This window comes from Panthera pardus, unplaced genomic scaffold (assembly GCF_024362965.1).
Source record: "Panthera pardus isolate Hobbes unplaced genomic scaffold, ASM2436296v1 HiC_scaffold_12, whole genome shotgun sequence".
NCBI lineage: Eukaryota > Metazoa > Chordata > Mammalia > Carnivora > Felidae > Panthera > Panthera pardus.
This window is the reverse complement of record NW_026526677.1, coordinates 17,877,338-17,895,370: the sequence shown is the minus strand read 5'-3', so window position 1 is coordinate 17,895,370 and position 18,033 is coordinate 17,877,338. Positions and strand designations below refer to the sequence as shown.

The 18,033-nt window shown below is 52.7% G+C and overlaps 1 long non-coding RNA gene across 1 annotated transcript; it reads right to left on the bottom strand.

Moving 5' to 3' along the window:
- Nucleotides 1-1,416: 1,416 nt before the first annotated feature.
- On the bottom strand, nt 1,417-8,963 carry LOC109279236 (uncharacterized). The gene is made up of 6 exons (XR_002086095.2): nt 8,256-8,963; nt 7,077-7,323; nt 4,863-4,963; nt 4,481-4,625; nt 2,398-2,552; nt 1,417-1,653 (listed from the first exon to the last, which is right to left on the bottom strand). It is a non-coding gene; the product is annotated as an uncharacterized LOC109279236 (long non-coding RNA).
- Nucleotides 8,964-18,033: the final 9,070 nt, after the last annotated feature.

Genomic DNA, 18,033 nt, shown 5'->3' with positions numbered 1-18,033 from the left:
ATTGCTGAATTCCATTAGCTAATATTTTATTCAGAATTTCCTGTCCCATTTCATAAGTGAGCTTGGTCTATAATTTCTTTTTCTTGTACTGGAGCTATTTTGGGGATCCTATGACATGGTACTTTGAACATCAGATAGCATTGGAAAATTTTAGATATTTAACAGTCTGCACAGAAGGCCTCTCGTCCGGCTCAGGGAGGAGATACACCTGTGCAGGTGGGTCGGCCTGCCCACACGGGACAGTAGGAGAGGCTCCTGCGGGGGCGCGATTCAGGATTCATCCATGATTTTGAAGGCTTTTGGTTGTCAAGAGTCCCGTTTAAGACACAAGGAGGCCTGAGAGTGGGTCACAAGCTGATTTCAGGATTAGCTGCCAACCCATGAGACGGGCAGAGAAGGGCTGTTCCACCTGTCTGACCAGTACCGGGACCATTCCTGCTGGGGAGATATCACATTAGATTGTGGTATCCTTGGTGACCAAAGGAGTACATGTCTGTTCTTCACCAGCATATGGAGTAAGGTTGGGGGCGGGAGGCAATGGTTGAACTCTTTGAACCAACAGGTCTTCTTCTAGCCAATTTGTTCTAACGTAAGATCAATAAGAAATATCATTTTATCCCTAGAAGGCGTTTTGGGGGAGTCCAGAATCCTGGCATAGTCCCAGCTTTGTCCCCAAGCAACAGTTTGCGTGCCCCCTGGAAATGGGATGGGATCCTCTTCTGAGGCCCCCAAGAATGTTGAGGTTGTAGAAAGAGCCTTGGTGTCTGGAGTGGGAGACTGGGATCAAGTCCTGACTCCACTTGCTCTCCGTGACTCTGAGTTCTCGACCTCATGTGTGAGACACGGATGATTACACTCCACCTTCTAGGATTGTAATACTGATTAAATATGACAAAAAGCGCCAAGGGTCGGTCTGGTACGCAGTCGCTGCTCAGTCCATTCCCTCAGTTTCCTGGGAGGCTGAGGGCAATTACACAGCGTAAAAGGAGTCACAGGGGCAGAGCTGTGTCCTGCTGCCTCAGGTGGAGCACTGAGCTCCCCAGTGCAGACTTGAAGTCCCAGCAGATTCAGACCAGGGCCATCTGGGAGGAGAGCCCGCCTGGCCCTGGGCATGGCTCTGTGACAGGGAGGACAGGGACCGCGTGACCAGCTGCTGAGTGCCACGAGAACCTCAGAGAACAGCTTGGCTTGTAAACTGTCAGGAGCCAGAGCAGGAGCAGACCTAGGCGTTGGGGAGGGACGACTCCGATAGGATTTCCCATCGGGAGTGCGGCAGGTAGCAGACTCTGACGCCTTGGGGGTGAGTTCAGAGCAGGGTTCCCTGCGATCGCTCGACCTGCTGCCCTTCCCACGGAGCATCCATTCTGGTGTCCAACCCCCCATCCTCTCCCTTCCTCTCCTCCACCCACCCTCCACTCATCTGTGTGTGCATTAGATTGTCCCCCCACTCATTCCCTCGTCCCGCCGCCATCCGTCTGCCCATCCATCCAGCCATCTGCCCGTCCAGCCATCCTTCCACACATCTGTTGACTTCTCTCTCAATAGGTACGGTGATAATAATAAAAATTACAGTGGCTAATGTTTCTTCAGGCCTCCTTCGTGTCAGCCACGGTTTTAAGTGTTTCCCAGGTATACCTTAGCCCTGGCAACAAGCTAAAAGGGAAGTTCTGGTATTATTTCCATTTTCAAGGTAATAAAACTAAGGCCCGAAGAGAATGATTCGTTTGCCCACCATCACACAGCCAGAAGACAAGGGGATACTAGAGCTTAGGTGGGACCCAAGACATCTGGCTCCAGAGCCCTCACTGCTAACCACAGTGCTAAATGGCTTTCCAGATACCACCAACACCATCCAGCCAGCCTCCCATCTGTCTTTTCAGCCATCCTTCCACCCGTTGACCTCCCAGCCCCAACCTCTTTATATGCCCCCACTTATCCTCTCCGCTCTTACCCACCTTCATTCCCAACCAGTCTCTCCGTTTCCTCATCTGCTCTGCCGTATACCCACAAGTCCACCCGTCCACTCGCCAACTCTTTTTTTTTTTTTTTTTTTGCACTACCTACCCCTCCCGTCCACCCAACAGCCATTTACTAAGTCCCTTCTCTGCTAGTGATGATGTCTAGAGATGCTTAGTCTCCGACATCAAAGGGCTCAGTTACTCTTTGGGGAGGCACGCTGAGATAAAACAGTGGGGTAACCCAACGGGATACGTGCTAAGGGAGAAGGAAGCCCAGGAAGCTAAGATGCACAGGGAAAAGGGCCCTGCCTGGAAAAATCCAGGAAGAATCCCCGAGGATCTGGAGACTGATTTGGATGGGTCACAATGATCCAGGTGGGAGAGATGCGAAATGGCCTTCCAGGCAGAAGGCTCCTCCTTTGCAAAGGACGATAGTCACCTGGTACATCCTTCCAGTAGATCGCAGGAGACAGTGCTTGCCAAGCCCTGGGCAGCCCGCTCTGAGTTCGTCAGTGGGATGAGGACAGGTCCAGTCAGGGGCCGGCCACAGTAGGGCTGTGGGCCAACATCCGAGCTGAGACTCGGGGCAGCTCTCTGGAAGAGAAATCCCAAGTCCAGGGTTCCTTTAAGACCCACTTGCTGTCTGGCTTCCCCCAGAGCCATCCCACGTTTGCTATTCTGCGCACTTTCTGTGTATTTGCAAGTTCTGATTGAACAAACACTAGCTGGGGCACAGTGAACCCAAATAATTGTGTGCCTGTCAATGGTACATGTTAATTGGAGAGTTGTAGAGTCCGCGGGACGGGTCACAAGGGAGCAGCCAATTACTCCGTGTACCTATTTGAAAGGCTCCCGCTCCCGGAATCCTGACTGGCATTAGAACACTCGTATTGGTCCGTGCTATTGATTTTCCTCCCGCCTCAGTTGATGGGCTCGTTAATTGACAATTACCTTTTTCCCTGTGTTGGGAGAATTGACCACAGGGACCTGAAGTGTTCAGTTTCATTGGAGCTGAGCTGAGCCTGTACCTGTTTAACCTGTAACGAGTCCCAACAGCCAACTCTGGGGAGCTGGGGCCTCCCAGGAGGAAACAAGGATGTTGGGCGGGGGGGTGAACCTGGGTCCTAATGGGAGCAGACTCTGATGTCGAGCCTGCTGGGGCCTGGACAACAAGGGCTCACGGAGCGAGGGTGGACCTGGGTGAGACTGGGCCGAGACTGGGGCTAATATGCAAAGCTCCCAATGGGACCAATTCACATCTGGCTCCAGTGGGCAGTGAAGGAAGGAACGACTGTTTGCTGAGCAACTACTATGTTCCAGGCACTTTTTTTCTAATCGGAGCCCCCCCACCCCCCCATAAACTTTTAATACTACAGATATGCTATATATCTGTTTATATATTGTATGAGTGCTTTATACATTAAAAAGTAAGATTTTTTTGTAAACCACCCCCCCCGGAAGCAATTGTTGCGCCCTGAGTCGGGGGGACATTGTCTCCCTGAAAATGTATGGTACAGAGAAACTAAGGCAGGAGCCTTGATAGGGGTGGGGTCCCACTACTCCAGATACTTTGGGTCTGGATAATGAACCGTGATCAAGGGTGAAGTCTTAGGCACTAAACTTGGGTTCAAATCTCTGCTCTGCCACTTACTGTTTGACTTAACTTCTCTGAATCTCAGTCTTTTCATCTGTTAAATGGAGCAATAGGACTTCTCTGACATCGGGTGGTAATAATTCAATGAGGTAATGAATGCATGTGAAGCACTTAGCACATAGTAAGTTCTCAACAAATTGTAGCATCTGTTGTAGTCATTACTTCCAGAACCCCACTGGCTAGGGGGACAGAAGTTCCCGGCATGTCCTTTGCTCATGGGGGGCATGGGCCATGTCTTACTGGTCACAGTGACCCCAGCCCTGGCCCTTGCTCCCGTGTGGACTGTCAAACAGGTTCACTCTGGCTCTGAGCAGGCCGAGCCGCAGGAAGCGGGTCGGGGACACAACAGCCGTGGCCGATCAGCACCTGGGGGCCACGTGTTCCTCTGGGAACACCATGTCCCGCCACCAAGAGGAAATTGCTGTTTTAGCCTCTGCAGATGTCTGAGCGACTTCAGAGACTTCCTTAAACTCCTGCCTCTCTTAAGTGGCCCTGCCAGGTTGCCTGCCCGAGGCTGACCCGAGGTGCCCAGGTCTGACGTGTTTTGCTTGGATGAGGGCAAACCTCCCAGACCGGCCTGGAGGTCAGAGTCGCTGGCGGGGCATCAGGAGCTGACCTTCCTAGTGGGCCACGCCCCTCAGGCCAGGCCAGGCCCACATCTTACAAAACCTTCCCAGGGGTTTTGCCGCTGGGAGGTAGCACGGTGGGTCTTGCCCGGTTTTTTTTTTTTTTAAGGGCTAAGGATTTTAAATTCAAATTCAGCGAAGAGCCACGGCCCCCCACCACTCGCGCTGGCAGCTCCGAGGCTCTCCAGTCTCTTCTAGGTTTGTGAGTTTCGTGTTTCCCCACGGCCTGCACGGAAACCCACCTTATCACACGCCCATCCGCCAGGCACGAGCCCCGGACTTCGCTTGGTCTGGTGCGCTGGTTCCCAATGATTTTTAAGCTGTTTATCCCTTTCTTCAAAGGAAAACTATGCGGAAGCCCAAGTGATATGGCAGAGGAACAAGTACCTGCAACGGGGAACAGGAACAGAAGTTAACCCACGAGTGAATGTCCCCGATCTCTTCCCCTCCCACGCTCCTTGCCTTCTAGACAGCCCTTCAGGTGCTCTGCTCTGGGCCGGCCATCCCTGTAGCTGGTGAGGGAGAGAGACAGAAAAGTAGAAAAAGCCCGAAACCTGTTCTCTCTCCTCCCTCCCCGCTCCCCCCCCCCAATCCGGAAGCCCCAGGGCACAAAGGGGAATTTACCAATTCCTGGTGAGAGGGGTTCAGACCCCAGCCCAGCACTCGCTAGCTGGGTGACCAGGGACAACTGTCTTCACCTCTCTGAGCCTCCTCCACTTAGTCATCTAGAAAACAAGGAAGAGAACCATGGCCGCCCGCCTCTCGGCTTTGCCAGGAGAACAGGATGAATTTGTGAACATAAAAACAAACCCTGAAGGGCTGTCCCAAGAATTGGAAAAACACCTCAAGGAGTTTTGTGTCTTTTTTTTTTTTTTTTTTTTTTTTAAGGTTACAAATAGTAGAAGCAGCCCCTCCATGAACTGTTAAGGAAGGCAAGCCGGAAAATCCAAACGACTTACGTTTTACTTGGCGGTGGGGCGGGAGGTGGGGGGGGAGGGGAAGCACTAGTGTCCGCCCCCACCCCCAGCCCCCCCTCCATGGAGCAGACCTTGCTCTGTGCTCTCCTCTGAACATTTAGTTCTCTGGGCCTAAAATCACTGAGTTTTCAAACTGTCCCTGTTCTGGTTTGGTCTGTGAAGGCTGTTTCTGCAGAAGAGCAGTTTCAGCCCCTGGGTCTGCAGCGCGGAAGCCCCTCAGAAGTTTTGGTGGGGGTCGGGATGGGATGGGGGGGAGGGCACACGACTACCACCAGCACCAGGTTTCGGTATTGCCCCAGGGCATCCTCCCCTGGATGCCCTTCGTGACACCAGCCTTCCCCGGGGGGAGGTGACAGTGGGGAGGCAAAGGGCCCTCATTGTGCTGAGGGGGAGGGATTGACGTCCCCCTGGCAAGGGTCCTGAGAGATCCGTATGAGGCCTGGCTTTGTTCTCATGACAATCACCATGAAGGAGGCTGGGAGAAGGGCCCTGCGGGGTAACCCTGGAGCCCCCGCACTGCCTAGGAACCAGCAGAAGGACACCAGCGGGGCCAGACGGAGGCACTTTGTTTTTGCGATTTGGAAGGGAGGATCCCAACAGGAAACCAGTGACTGTAGGAGTCTCCTGTTGCCAGGGCCTGTGCGAGGCTCCTTCAATGGCAGCTCACTGTATCCTCGAATGACTCTGTAAGGCAGGCACTACGGCCCCCTTCTCCAGATGGGGCAGCTGAGGCTCAGAGGAGTTAAGTGAGCCACCTAAGACCTTTCCCCCACCCAGTTAACGACCGTGGTGGAGGCAGGATGGTCAGCAGCATAGAGTGAGCTGGTGGGGAGAGGGCAGAGGGAAGGAGACTTCCCAGGAGCTGTGCAGGCCTCAGAATTCATGTGGCCCCCCGGGTCGAGGTGATGTGCACCAGTTGGCTGATCTGTCTAGCGGGGGGCACCATCCAGCCAGCCGACCCTGGCTTACCGGGCACATGCTGGGGGGATGGCTTGGCGAAGACCGATGAATAAGACTGGACCTGATCTTCAAGCCCAGCACGGTCTGCACGACCAAGCAGGCCACGGGCATAAGCGTAAGGCAGAGTGACCACTGTCATTATAGAGGGGTGTGTGGGAAGGGCTGTGGGCCGGAGGACGGTCACCAGCGGGATCAGAGGAGGGTGCTGGAGCCCGGCCATGAGAAAGAAGGGGAGAAGGAGTGCTGCTTTGCTCTAGCAGAGCTCCAGCCCACGGGATCGTGGGCCACATGGTATGTTACTGCTTGCGTTTCACACAGGCCCTGCTAGATGGGAGGTTTCCAGCTGGTTCTTTCTTCTTTCAGTCTGCCCTCGGCCACGGTGTGGTCTTTTCCTTCATGTCGCCACCATCACTCTAGATGCCTAGGGCCCCCCACCTTCTGGTTGGGGGAAGGTTGGGACTCAGAGTTACCCACCCATCCAAGTAGATTGGAGGAGGGCTGGGCAGTGTCTGGGCACAAGGGCATCACTCCGGACCAGATGCTTGGTCAGTGACCTCTGAGCCCGTCCTCGATGGTTCACACAGACAGTGATGGGAAAGGAAACTCGGGGCTCAGGTGACCTCCCTGAGGCCCCCTGAGGCTGATGACAGCCTCCCTGCTCCCGCTGGGGCTCAGGGTGTCGCCATAACCCAGTCTCTTTGGTCGTTCCTTTCTCCCTCCTGTCTCTTCTCACCTCACTCTGCAAGGATGCATCCCAAAGTGGTAAAGAGCCAGGACTCTGGAGCCCAGCCTACTGGGCTCGAGCCCTGGCTCTGAACTAGAGCTGTTTGCCTTGAGGCAAGTGACTTAACCTCCGCCTCGATTTCCTCATCTGTAAAGTGGGGATAAGAATAGGGCTTACCTCTTTGGCTCGCTGGGAGGATTCGTGCCAAAGCACATGCTTTTTCTGAGACTCCACACTGGCCTCCAGGAGATGAAATGCCACACCGGTTATCCTCAAGGAATCCTCAGCGGGGGTGGGGGGGGGGGGGAGAGTGACGGTGTGATCCAGGCAGACGATGGTCATTGCAAAGTAGGGGTCCAGGACGCAGGTGAAGTGAACGGTCAGAGGAGAGAGCAGTCCTGTTGGAGAGTTTAAAATCTAAATTCTGGGGGCGCCTGGGTGGCGCAGTCGGTTAAGCGTCCGACTTCAGCCAGGTCACGATCTCGCGGTCCGTGAGTTCGAGCCCCGCGTCAGGCTCTGGGCTGATGGCTCGGAGCCTGGAGCCTGTTTCCGATTCTGTGTCTCCCTCTCTCTCTCTGCCCCTCCCCCGTTCATGCTCTGTCTCTCTCTGTCCCAAAAATAAATAAAAAACGTTGAAAAAAAAAATTTTTAAATCTAAATTCTGGAATGGAGAAGAAGCAAAGAGAAAAAAGCGAGGGGTAAGTGTAGCATCTAACCCAGCATCAGGGCAAATAATGTGGGATCGGACAGGGAGCGATGGACGATGAGGGAAGGCACTCCAGGTGGAGGGTCCTGGCTGGGCGAAAGCACGGCGGCAGGGAGGCACGAGGTGATACACAGTGGATGTCGAGAGCGGGTCTGTGAAGGGACATCCGTGAAGCCAGACGCCTCGCCGGGGGCCCGCAGGGCTGATCTCAGGCCGTCCTTACACTAACCCCGTGAGTCCTGTTATTATCTGTGTTTTATAGATGAGGAAACCGAGGAAGCTCGAGGTGGGGAGCTCTTTGCCCAAGATCACTCCTTAAATGGTGTCTCTGCACCCTGAGTTCATCCATCTGTCTGCAGAGTTGGGAACGTGCCCAGTGCCCCACGCTGTTACCCAGGCAATGGGAGAAGAGTCACGGAGAAATGACGGGGAAGCTGGTTCAAGGCCAGGAGGAGGTCCTGGACAGCTCCACATGGGGGTTTCAGCTTCACCCTCCTTAGGAAGGCCAGTCACCCACAGGGGCCTCACACGTGTAGGGGTGTCCCCAGACACCTAGATTCTCAGCCGTGGGCTTTTTATATTTCTGGTTTTATGCTCCAAGACTTTGTCAGAGGCTGAATTCTGTGCTCTACTCAGCTCCCAGTTCCTACCTGCCCGGAGGAAATTTTTCCGTGGGCCCGTGTGCTCATCTGCACAGCTCACTGTCAGCATGGCGGGTATCATCCTGGTGACTCCAGCATAAATCAAGGCTTCCCTATGTTCTAGATGTCCGCTTTCTCTTCTTCGGTGGGCCCACAATATTTCAGAGGAGCAGTTTTCAACCCCGGGTGCCAGTGAGAATTAACCGAGAGCTTTAAAAAATTCCAATGCCCGGGGCTTGCGGTCTATATGAAGGCCCAGGGGTGAGGCGTTTTCAAAGCTCCTCAAGGTTGAAAAGCCCTGCTTTGGAGAAATCTGCCGGAAAAGTCTGCGGCCCCTCTCAGCACGGCTGGGGGCTTCCTCCACTCACATCAGCATAATCCACCTTATTAAAGCCTGCGAAACACAAATCAAAAGGTTCCTGCTGGCCAGAGAATGGGTCTTTGGAAAACGGAGCTGAGGTGTCCTGGGGCGAGTTCTAACTGTGCCCGGGGCCAGTTCAGCCATTGTGACTTCAGAGCCACCCTGTACCCGCGTAGTTCAACGCCCGTTCGGCCGGGATAGCCAAGGCCCCGCGGAGATTTTTATTGTCCATTTTATATTGTCGAACGGCAGCCTTAGATGCTTGTGGTCATAATTTTGAAATATTAAATTACACTGAGCATTAAGGGCTATGTTTTCTGTTAGAAGACAAGTTAATTGGTGCTCTTAATCTTTAATTTTGAGATTTAAGCCGGTTTCCCATTTAGCTCTAATTGGTAGTGTTCCGACAGCCCTCGCTGACCCCAGAAGCCTTTGATATGCTTTAGAAATCCTTTTATGGAAGCCCCTTTTTCTTCTGCCCTGCACATTTAATAGATTTGTATTTCCTCCGTCATCTTTCCTTCTGTGGAGATATTTTAAAATCGCACCGTGTGTCTGCAGGGAATAAATGCCTCCTCTCCAGCAAATGTTTTTTTATAGTGATCGGCAAAAGAGGATTAATTGCCCCCATTCACACACACCTCTTACTCGCTGCGTTCCATTTTCATACGGAGATGTTTAATCCTTTCTTCCGCAGCCAGGCTGGATTTGTCGGTAAATGCTTGTGCTCTCCAAGTGATGTTTCTGGAATAGACCTTAAGAGAGCATCTACTCCAATCACTCTATTTTACAGATAATAATCTCACCATAATAATGCTTTATGTGTCAGGGGGGAGCACTCATTGTGAGGATAGGGATGAGGGTGGTAATGAGCCCTTCGTCCCTGGAGGTGTTCAAGCACAGTTTGGAAGCAGCTTGTCAGGCGTATTTTAGAGGCGAATACAGCATAAGAACTGAGAGGTTTTCACGTCTTCTGACTTGGGTTTAAATCCCTGCTGCTTACTGGTCCCGTGGCCTTGGGCGGCTTATCAGCCATTCTGAACCTCTCTTTCCTACTCTATAGAATGGAGTTAATAACAATACTTAGCACATAAAGTTACAGTAGAACTGAGTGAAATAATACCTGGCCCTTAGTGAGCACTTACTAAGTGTGGGTTACTGTTATTAAGCGTTATAGATGGCAGCCGGACTTCAGGAGTGGGAGAGCAGAGAGAACAGGGAAGCAATTGTCATAAAGACCTTTCCATGATCCTCAATCCCCAGAACTCAGTCACCCACTAGACTTTCCAAAGTGCCGTCACATCTGGAACCTCGGTGTACCCTCACGGCGGTCCTTTATCCAGACTACATAACAGTGTCGGGAAAGGGAGGCTCAGAAAGGTGTAGTGAGTTGCCTAAGGTCACGCAGCATAAGGATAGAGCCCCTTAGGAATCCCAGCTCGTCCGTACCCCTCTCTACCCCCTGCTTCCACGGAAACAATGCTCTTGTCTATCGGTTCCGTTATCCCTCTGGTTTATCATGAGGATGTATCTTAATATCGCAGGACATTCCTGAGCGGGGTGGGCATGCTTCTGGCCTGCCCAGATTCTCACCGTGAGGGTGCCACTCGCCAATTCAAATGCAAGACTTGGAGCTGTTTCTTTTACTCCCAAGTATGTAGGGCAATCAAGCAGTCCGGTAATAATCATACATAATGTCGGATACTCCTAATGTACTTGTTTCGTGTGGCACTCTTAGAATTTTAATTTGATACAAGGAACATTATTACTCCATATTCATTAAGTCGCGTGTTAACCTCTTTTAAAAACCCCTTTTCCAGCAATAATAGAAGACAATTTTACATGAGGAAAGTCATTTAGGAAAGAAGATCTGCTCGATAGGCTTTCCCCGAGCCTCGCCACAGCCTGGGCTGACCCCGCTGCGTTCTTCCACCCGGTTCCGGTCTCCCCGCGCCGCGGTTTAACAATATGACGTACCAAAGGCCGTTTACACCGCGGGCCCGTGGACCCATCTCGTAGGAGGGGGTTCCACCGGCCCAGCTCCCTGCTCAGCTCCCGAGAGCGTCCCCTGGCAGAGGCCCTGTGGAGTCAGCCTTTTGCATCAATGTTATGTTCCCAGGAAGCCTCGAGGCTCCCAATCATGACAGTGGGAATCAGAGGAAAGAAGGGAACAGGTTGGGGTGGGGAGATCCCGACTCTCCTTAAAGACGTACACACTCTAAGAGCTGGGCTGGAGAAGTTGGAACACGGATGAAAGCGGGCTACCTTACCTTACGAGGTAGCCCGTCTAGAGACGCCGAAATCCACCAACAGCCCCCCAGCCACACACAACCTTCCTTTGTAACTCCCCACACCAAAGGAGACGGGGCTGCAGGGCTACACCCGCCCTTACTCTCTCGTGCTGACCTCCAGCTAAACCAGCTGTTCCAGCTGACTTCAAGCAGTGCCCCAAGAGCTCCTGGGGGTGGGGGTGGGGGGTCCCACCCTGTCTCTACACTGGGCAGCCCCCGGTTTTGTTTTCCAAGTTGACTCTGCACAGAACTTTCATGTGAAGAAGGCACTTGGAGCCCAGGCATCCTGAACCTGTCTTACCCCCCGTGTTTCGCGGATCAGGAAACCAAGGTCCAGGGAAGGACGGGGTTTTATTCCAGCCGTGTGGCTGAGTTGGCATGAGAATTGAATTCTAACCCGGCTGCGGCACACGCTCTCGATGGCATTGGCCCTGCGGTAACACCAACACCGTAACATCCTTCCCCTGATCTTGGGGGGCCGATACTGTTTACTGCGTCCTTACGGCATGCCAGAAACTTGCTCTGGACAGCACGCACCCTCCCTTGTAAGGCTGACGGCAACTCCACATGGCAGCTGTAGCTGTCCCCGTCCTGCGGGTGAGGTCACTGGGCTCTGGGAGGTGAAGCTCTCGTGCGTGGTCAGCCAGGGCGTGGCTGAGCTGCTCTTGAATCCAGGCCACTGCTGGGATCCCAGCCTCTGCCCTTCATCCCTGTGCTTTACTGCCTGGAACCAATCGCCTGGAGCCTCCATTTACTACTCTGTGAAAGCAAGCGCCTCATTCCTGTCCAGACCAATTTACACTCGAGGTTCAAGTCAAAGGGATATAAAAATTCTTGGCCACATCAAAAGTGCTGTAAAAATGCACAACTCGATACTGATGCCATTATAAAATGTGGACAAATTATTTGGTTTGGGGCCTTTTTGTTAATGCACTAAAGATTCTGGCAGGAAAAAGGGGTCTTTGCTCAACAGTGTATGATGCATTGTGGGTTTATTCATTCAAAAACTTTTATTTAGAACCCTTTCTGGGTTCAACATTGGCTCAGGCACCAGGGTTTCAGACACCAATAAAACCAGTCCCACCCCTCAAGATGCTCAGGGTCCTTGGAGTTTGCCAAGAGATAAAGCAGTGATTACATTCCAGGGAGGAATGATCTGGAAGCCTACAAGGGCACCGAGGGGGCCTAGACCAAGTGTGCTGGCCAAGAACGCGGGCTCTGCTCTAGATTGCCATGAATCCACATCCGTGTTCTTCACTTACTAACTGTGTACCCTTGGGCCGTATCCTTGACCTCCCTGTGCCCGAGCTTTCTCTTCTGTAAAATGGGAATTATGAGAGGCGATAACAGAGTCCTACCTCAAAGGATTGCTATCAATATTTCATGAGCCAGGGACTCTTTGGAAGTCTGATAAAGACTAGAGACTCCTGGGAATATTGTTTTTCAATGCATCCAATAAAAATATATTGGATTAGAAGGTGTACTAATTACATTAAAAATAGTATCAAAATATTAAAACCACAAATTTATAATTTAGCGCGATATGTGCTTCTTTATTAAAGCATTCAATAATAAGATCCAGAGGCAGGTCTAATAAGCACCATAATTTCGAGGCAGTGATAGGCATAAGTGGTATCTCGAGGCACCTGCATCTATACAATGTGAGAGGAATTTATATGTGATTTCTAGAGGTGACCTACAACTAAAGGAAATTCTCAACTCAGTCGACATCAGTGAATGCAGAGCTATGATTTTTTCTTATTCCCTTCCAAGTTCTCTGACCCCCTGAATTCTATCCAGATGATCCTCTGGAGGCCCGTGGACCCAGGTGGCTAAGTCCTGCCCCTAGGGAGACCCTCTGGTGAAGGGAAGGACGTGGCATGAGGCTGACGGGCTGGGCAGGAGCAGCCGCGGTGGGCTCAGGAAGGAGACCTGCCCTCGCGAAGCTGCCGTGTAGGTGGGGAGCCCTGAGGTCAAAGCGGTTGCCCCGTGCGGTGTCTTGGAATTGAGTTGCGCCGGTTGAATAACGACGTGCCAAGACTAAGCTTGGGCGCTTCCAGAAACTCGTGCACCTGCGTCATCCTCCACTTGTAAGAGCTACGTGCTGGTTAAAGGCGGGCTCTGCCAGGGGCGCCTGCGTGGCTCAGCCTGCTGAGCTTCCGATTCTTGATTTCGGCTCAGGCCACGATCTCACGGTTTGTGGGTTCGAGCACCCAAGCCTCAGCCAGGTGCACTCACGGGGTAAGTGCTCTGCGAGCATCAGGTACTCTTGTCCTTGTCATTTGCGACAGCACAGTTAGCACTGTAAATGCCATCAGGTTGGGAACCCAGAATGAGCCCCTCGTAGACGGTATAGCCCCGAGGTTCAGACACAGGCTGGGGCTCGAGACCGCCTGCTTGAAACCAGGCTCTGCCTCTAACTGGCTGTGTAACTGTGAACGGTGTTCAGCCTCTCTGGGCCTCAGTTTCTGTCCTCCATAGAACCAGAAAAATAATATCATCAACTTCACAGTGTGGTTGCCAAGACCGAATGATGTATGTAAAAGGCTTAGAGGGGCGCCTGGCTGGCTCCTACGGTTAAGCGTCCGACTGCGGCTCAGGTCATGATCTCGCGGTTTGCGGGTTCGAGCCCCGCGTCGGGCTCTGTGCTGCCAGCTCGGAGCCTGGAGCCTGCCTCGGATTCTGTGTCTCCTTCTCTCTCTGCCCCTCCCCTGCTCGTGCTCTGTGTCTCTCTTTCTCCCTCAAGATAAATAAGCATTAAAAAATGGGTTTTACTTAAAAAATAAAAATAAAAAATAAAATGCTTAGAATAATCGCAGGCTCATGTTAGATGCTCATCTGTTAGCCCCATTATTAGCATTGATACTTAATGCCCAGTGAGTGAACCTAGCAGCCCCTAACACCTATACTTTGCTATTTCCTAAAATCCGATAAACTTCGTTAAAAGTCTAGGAAGGCACTTAACAAGCTCAGTTACTTCTTTGATGGAATAATTTATCGGCCAGAGCCACGGTCACAGATCAGAGAACCTGAGAAGGTTTTTGGGGCAGTGAAAAACCCACGTATACTACGCCCATCATATACCACTTATGTTCCCTTATTCGATCCTCACCGGGGCCTCTCCAAAGAGTTCCCATAATCCCCATGTTACCGACGAACAAATTGGAGGTTCAGAGAGGAGAGGAGATGAGCCCAGGTTTGAATCGCTGAGTGACAGAGCTGGAATTGGAACCCAGTTCCGTCCTACCCCCCGGAAGTCTCAGCGGCAAGGACTATTTCCTGCTGAGCCGGAAGGGTGAGGCCCGTCCGCCTGAAGCCAGCCTCCTTGATCCCCACGCTGTGGTCCCTGTGGGTCCAACAAAGCTGACAGCAGCCAGCATGTTTGCTCTGTGCAAATGAGCTGTGTGCGTTTATCTCATGGGCACTGAGCTGTAGCCTTCCTGCTTGATGCCTGAATTTGTAATGCACCACGGCCCTGCGGGAAGAGCGCGGCTCCCCTTCTTCTCGAGCTGTGCAGCCCTCAGGAGTTAGGGATGGCAGACGGAGCTTCAGCAGCTGCCAGGCATTGTACCCAGAGCAGCCATTGTGACCCTGGATCACGTGTCCACAGGCCCCACGGCTGGAACAAAGACCCGATGCCTGTTTCTCTTCCACTCCTCTTCCGTGGCAGTCGGGCGTGAGAGAAATGGGTGCTAGGCACACAAGAGCGTCCCTGAGTTCTGGGAACCCAGACATCCACCTGTTCATTCCCTGAATGCACGTGCAGAGCACCTGCCGTGTTCTGGGCCCTGCAGATAAAGGGATGATAAGCAGTTCCTGGATACAAGAGCTGCCACTCAGGGAGACACACGTGTACACGTCACCGTGGCCCTGGGACATAAGTGGGGGTGTTGCAGAGGGCCATGGGAGCCGAAAGAAGGGAGTGGCTACTTCTCCCTGGGGTGAGGCTACTTCTCCCTGGGGTGAGGCTTGGACGGAACCAGGGAAAACCTTCAAAGGATATGCCATAGAAAACCACGTAGGTGTGCACCAGGCAGAGACGTGGAGGCGGCCGAGGATGGAGGGAGCGGGCCAGGACCGCCACTTAGCGGTCACCTCCCAGTGCCGGGCGGGCTCTCCATCAGGCACCTGACCTGCTGTCTCTCACCTCATCGCCACAGCCATCTGATGGGGGCAGGCCTCAGCGTCCTCATCAACCGTGGAGGGAATGAGGCTCGGAGATGTGGAGGTACTTGCCCAAGGTCATGGCGCTGGGAGTGAGGGGTGGAGCCAGGGTGCCCCACTCCAGGCTGACTCCAGGGCTTGTGTCGTTCATACTGAGCCCTGCCAAAGGTGACCCACGGGCAAAGGCCCAAAGGAGGGAAAGGGTCTGAGACACTCAGAGAAGGAAGCCGGAGCATAGAAGCTCACCAGGATGGTGAAAGGGTATTGGAACCAGAGGACAGGGCCTTGAGTGTCGAATCCTAGAGAACGTCCTGTGTTGCTGGGGTCAGTCGTAACGAATGGCCGCTGATGAATCCCTTCTCCCCATACCCACATCCTTGATGTGGATTCTTCGAAGAGATGAAGTCTATTTCCCCACCCCTTGAATGCGGGTTGACCGGTGACTGCTTTGGCTAATAGAATATGGCGGTAGTGATCTTGTGGGAGTCCCAGAGCCTTCAAGGGGTATGCAGCTTCCCATTACGGCCTCTGCTGCCCACAGACTCCACTCAAGGAAGCCAGGGTTGGGCTCCTTGAGGACTAGAGGCCACGTGGAGAGAGATGCCCTCCCCCTGCCACCTCAGCCATCTCAACCGAAGCACCTTGAGTCACCGGACACGTCCAAGAGCCTGTCCTGGATCTTGGTCCCAAACCATCGTATGAATGCAGCCACGCAAGAATGACTCCAGATGACCTTTGGTAGAGCCACTGCGCCCAGACCAGACTGCGGGATCACGAGCAAATATATGGCTGGCTACCCCCGAATTTAGCACAACGACCTGAACTCCTCCCAGCCCAGCGATCTTGGAAACATCCCTCTATGTGGAGGGCAAGCATGTGAAGGCCGGATCTGAACCTAGGGACCCATCACATCTCAACCGCAGGGAAAGCTGGGTTCTCCTTTGGAAGCTGGAACCAAACGGCCTCCCCTCCTTGGTTGATCCATTTGTTTTACTGCCATTTCTGCCTCCATACTGATGGCGGAGGCAGCTGCCAAAATAAACTAGGGCAGGCCTCACAGCCAGAAAACACCAACTGCCTGGATGTCTTTGCTTGTCTGTTTGCATACTTTTCTTTTTATTTGTGTAGACTCTCCCCTTGGGGACTCGGGGTCACTGGGGAGTGGAGTCTGTCTCAGAGACAGGAGCCAAGCCCTTAATATACACCAGGCACTTTGATGGACATCGTGATGATTATGCAGCTACTATTATTTATGGATTCCGACCGTGCGCCTGAGACGTTTACCTACTGTACCTTTAATCCTCGTAGTGATGCTGAAGGACTGGTGCTGTTGCCTCGTTTCACTCGGGAGCTGTGAAATCCAGGGGGGCTAAGTGATTTGCCGGTAGGTGGCAAAGCTGGACTTTGGACCACATTGTCCAGCCCTAGAGCAAGAGCTATTCCATGCCACACGCCGTTTCCTTTCCAAGAAAGGAAAAATCTGGCAACCGAGAGACCAAGGGATGGGAATATCAGGCTTGACTGAGCGTGACTGAGCAGGAAAAGGACACATAGTAAGTAGTCTGTGTATTGCAAAAGATGACTCTCTTTTTGGGGCACCTGGGTGGCTCAGTCGGTTAAGCGTCCGACTTCGGCTCAGTCGGCTTCGTGATCTCGCAGTTTGCGAGTTCGAGCCCCGCATCGGGCTCTGTGCTGACAGCTCGGAACCTGGATCCTGCTTCGGATTCTGTGTCTCCCTCTCTTGCTGCCCCTCCCCTGACTCACACTCTGTCCCTCTCTCCCTCTCAAAAATAAATAAACATTAAGAAATAAATTAATAAAATTTTTTTTTTAAAAAGATGACTCTCATTTCACTCAACTGGTAACCAAAGGGTCCCAACGTTTACCCTATGGTGTCCTGCAGTGACAGAGGATTCATGGGGTCCGAGTCCCTCCACTTTCTCCCTACCAGCCCCTATTTCCACACTCCAGGAGGAGCTCCTCACCCTGCACTATCCTTGGGCACTACCTGTGTCAGGAAGGACCTAGAAGGAGTGTGCCAGAGGGACATCCCATGCCTTGGGCAGGCCCGAGCAGAAACCCCGCTTCCCAGGTTGGGGAGAGGAACCCAGAGCTCTCTAAACAGCTGTGGTTTCAGGTACCACCTGTCATGGCAAGGTCCTGGGGTCCGGGCCGTCCACCTGGGCACTGCCTGAGGATGAACCATCCAGGAGAGAGACCAAGTCTGGGCCATGAGCACCAGCAAAGGAGGAGGACACCTACAAAATGCTTTTTATATTAAAAAAAGTTCAATCAAATAGACTCCACGAGGGAACATCGGAATGTTGTTTAACTTTCTTATACCTGCTTTACAGCCCATTTTATACCATCATTTAGAATCATTATGAGGAAGGAGGCCCTTTAAAGGTATCGATTTCACCCAAGTGCCCCTCTCTGGACCTCAGTTTCCCCATCTGCATAACACAACAATTGTTCCCATTTGTGTTCCCAAAACTGACTGGATGTCGAGACGCCTGTGGAGTTGGGGGTGGGTCCCAATTTGGGGCTGTGGCCCTAGTGATTCTGAAGGAGGAGGTGGGTCCGGGGATCTGTATCTTAACAAATGTCCCGTGGCGATTCTTCTCACAAGGCAAGGTCTGTGAAACCTGGACATGAGGACCTTCACCCCTGGAGTACCGATCGTCCTAGGTGGCTTGGGACTGAGAGGTTTCCTGGAACGTGGGACTCTCGGTGCTACAACCAGGAATACTCCAGATCCACTGGGACAACTCGGTTATCTCAACTGTACAAGATGACTACCCAGGGGCCCTCTGGCTCGAACTTGCTGGGACTGTGCCGTGGCAATCGTCTGCAATTTTCCCTGAGAGCGGCTGAAGTTCAATGTCTTGTTTCTAAGGCATCTAGAGAGGAGAAGCCGTCCCAAGTCGAGGCGGTGTGAGGCCTCTGGAGTAGCGTCCAGCTGAAAGCCACA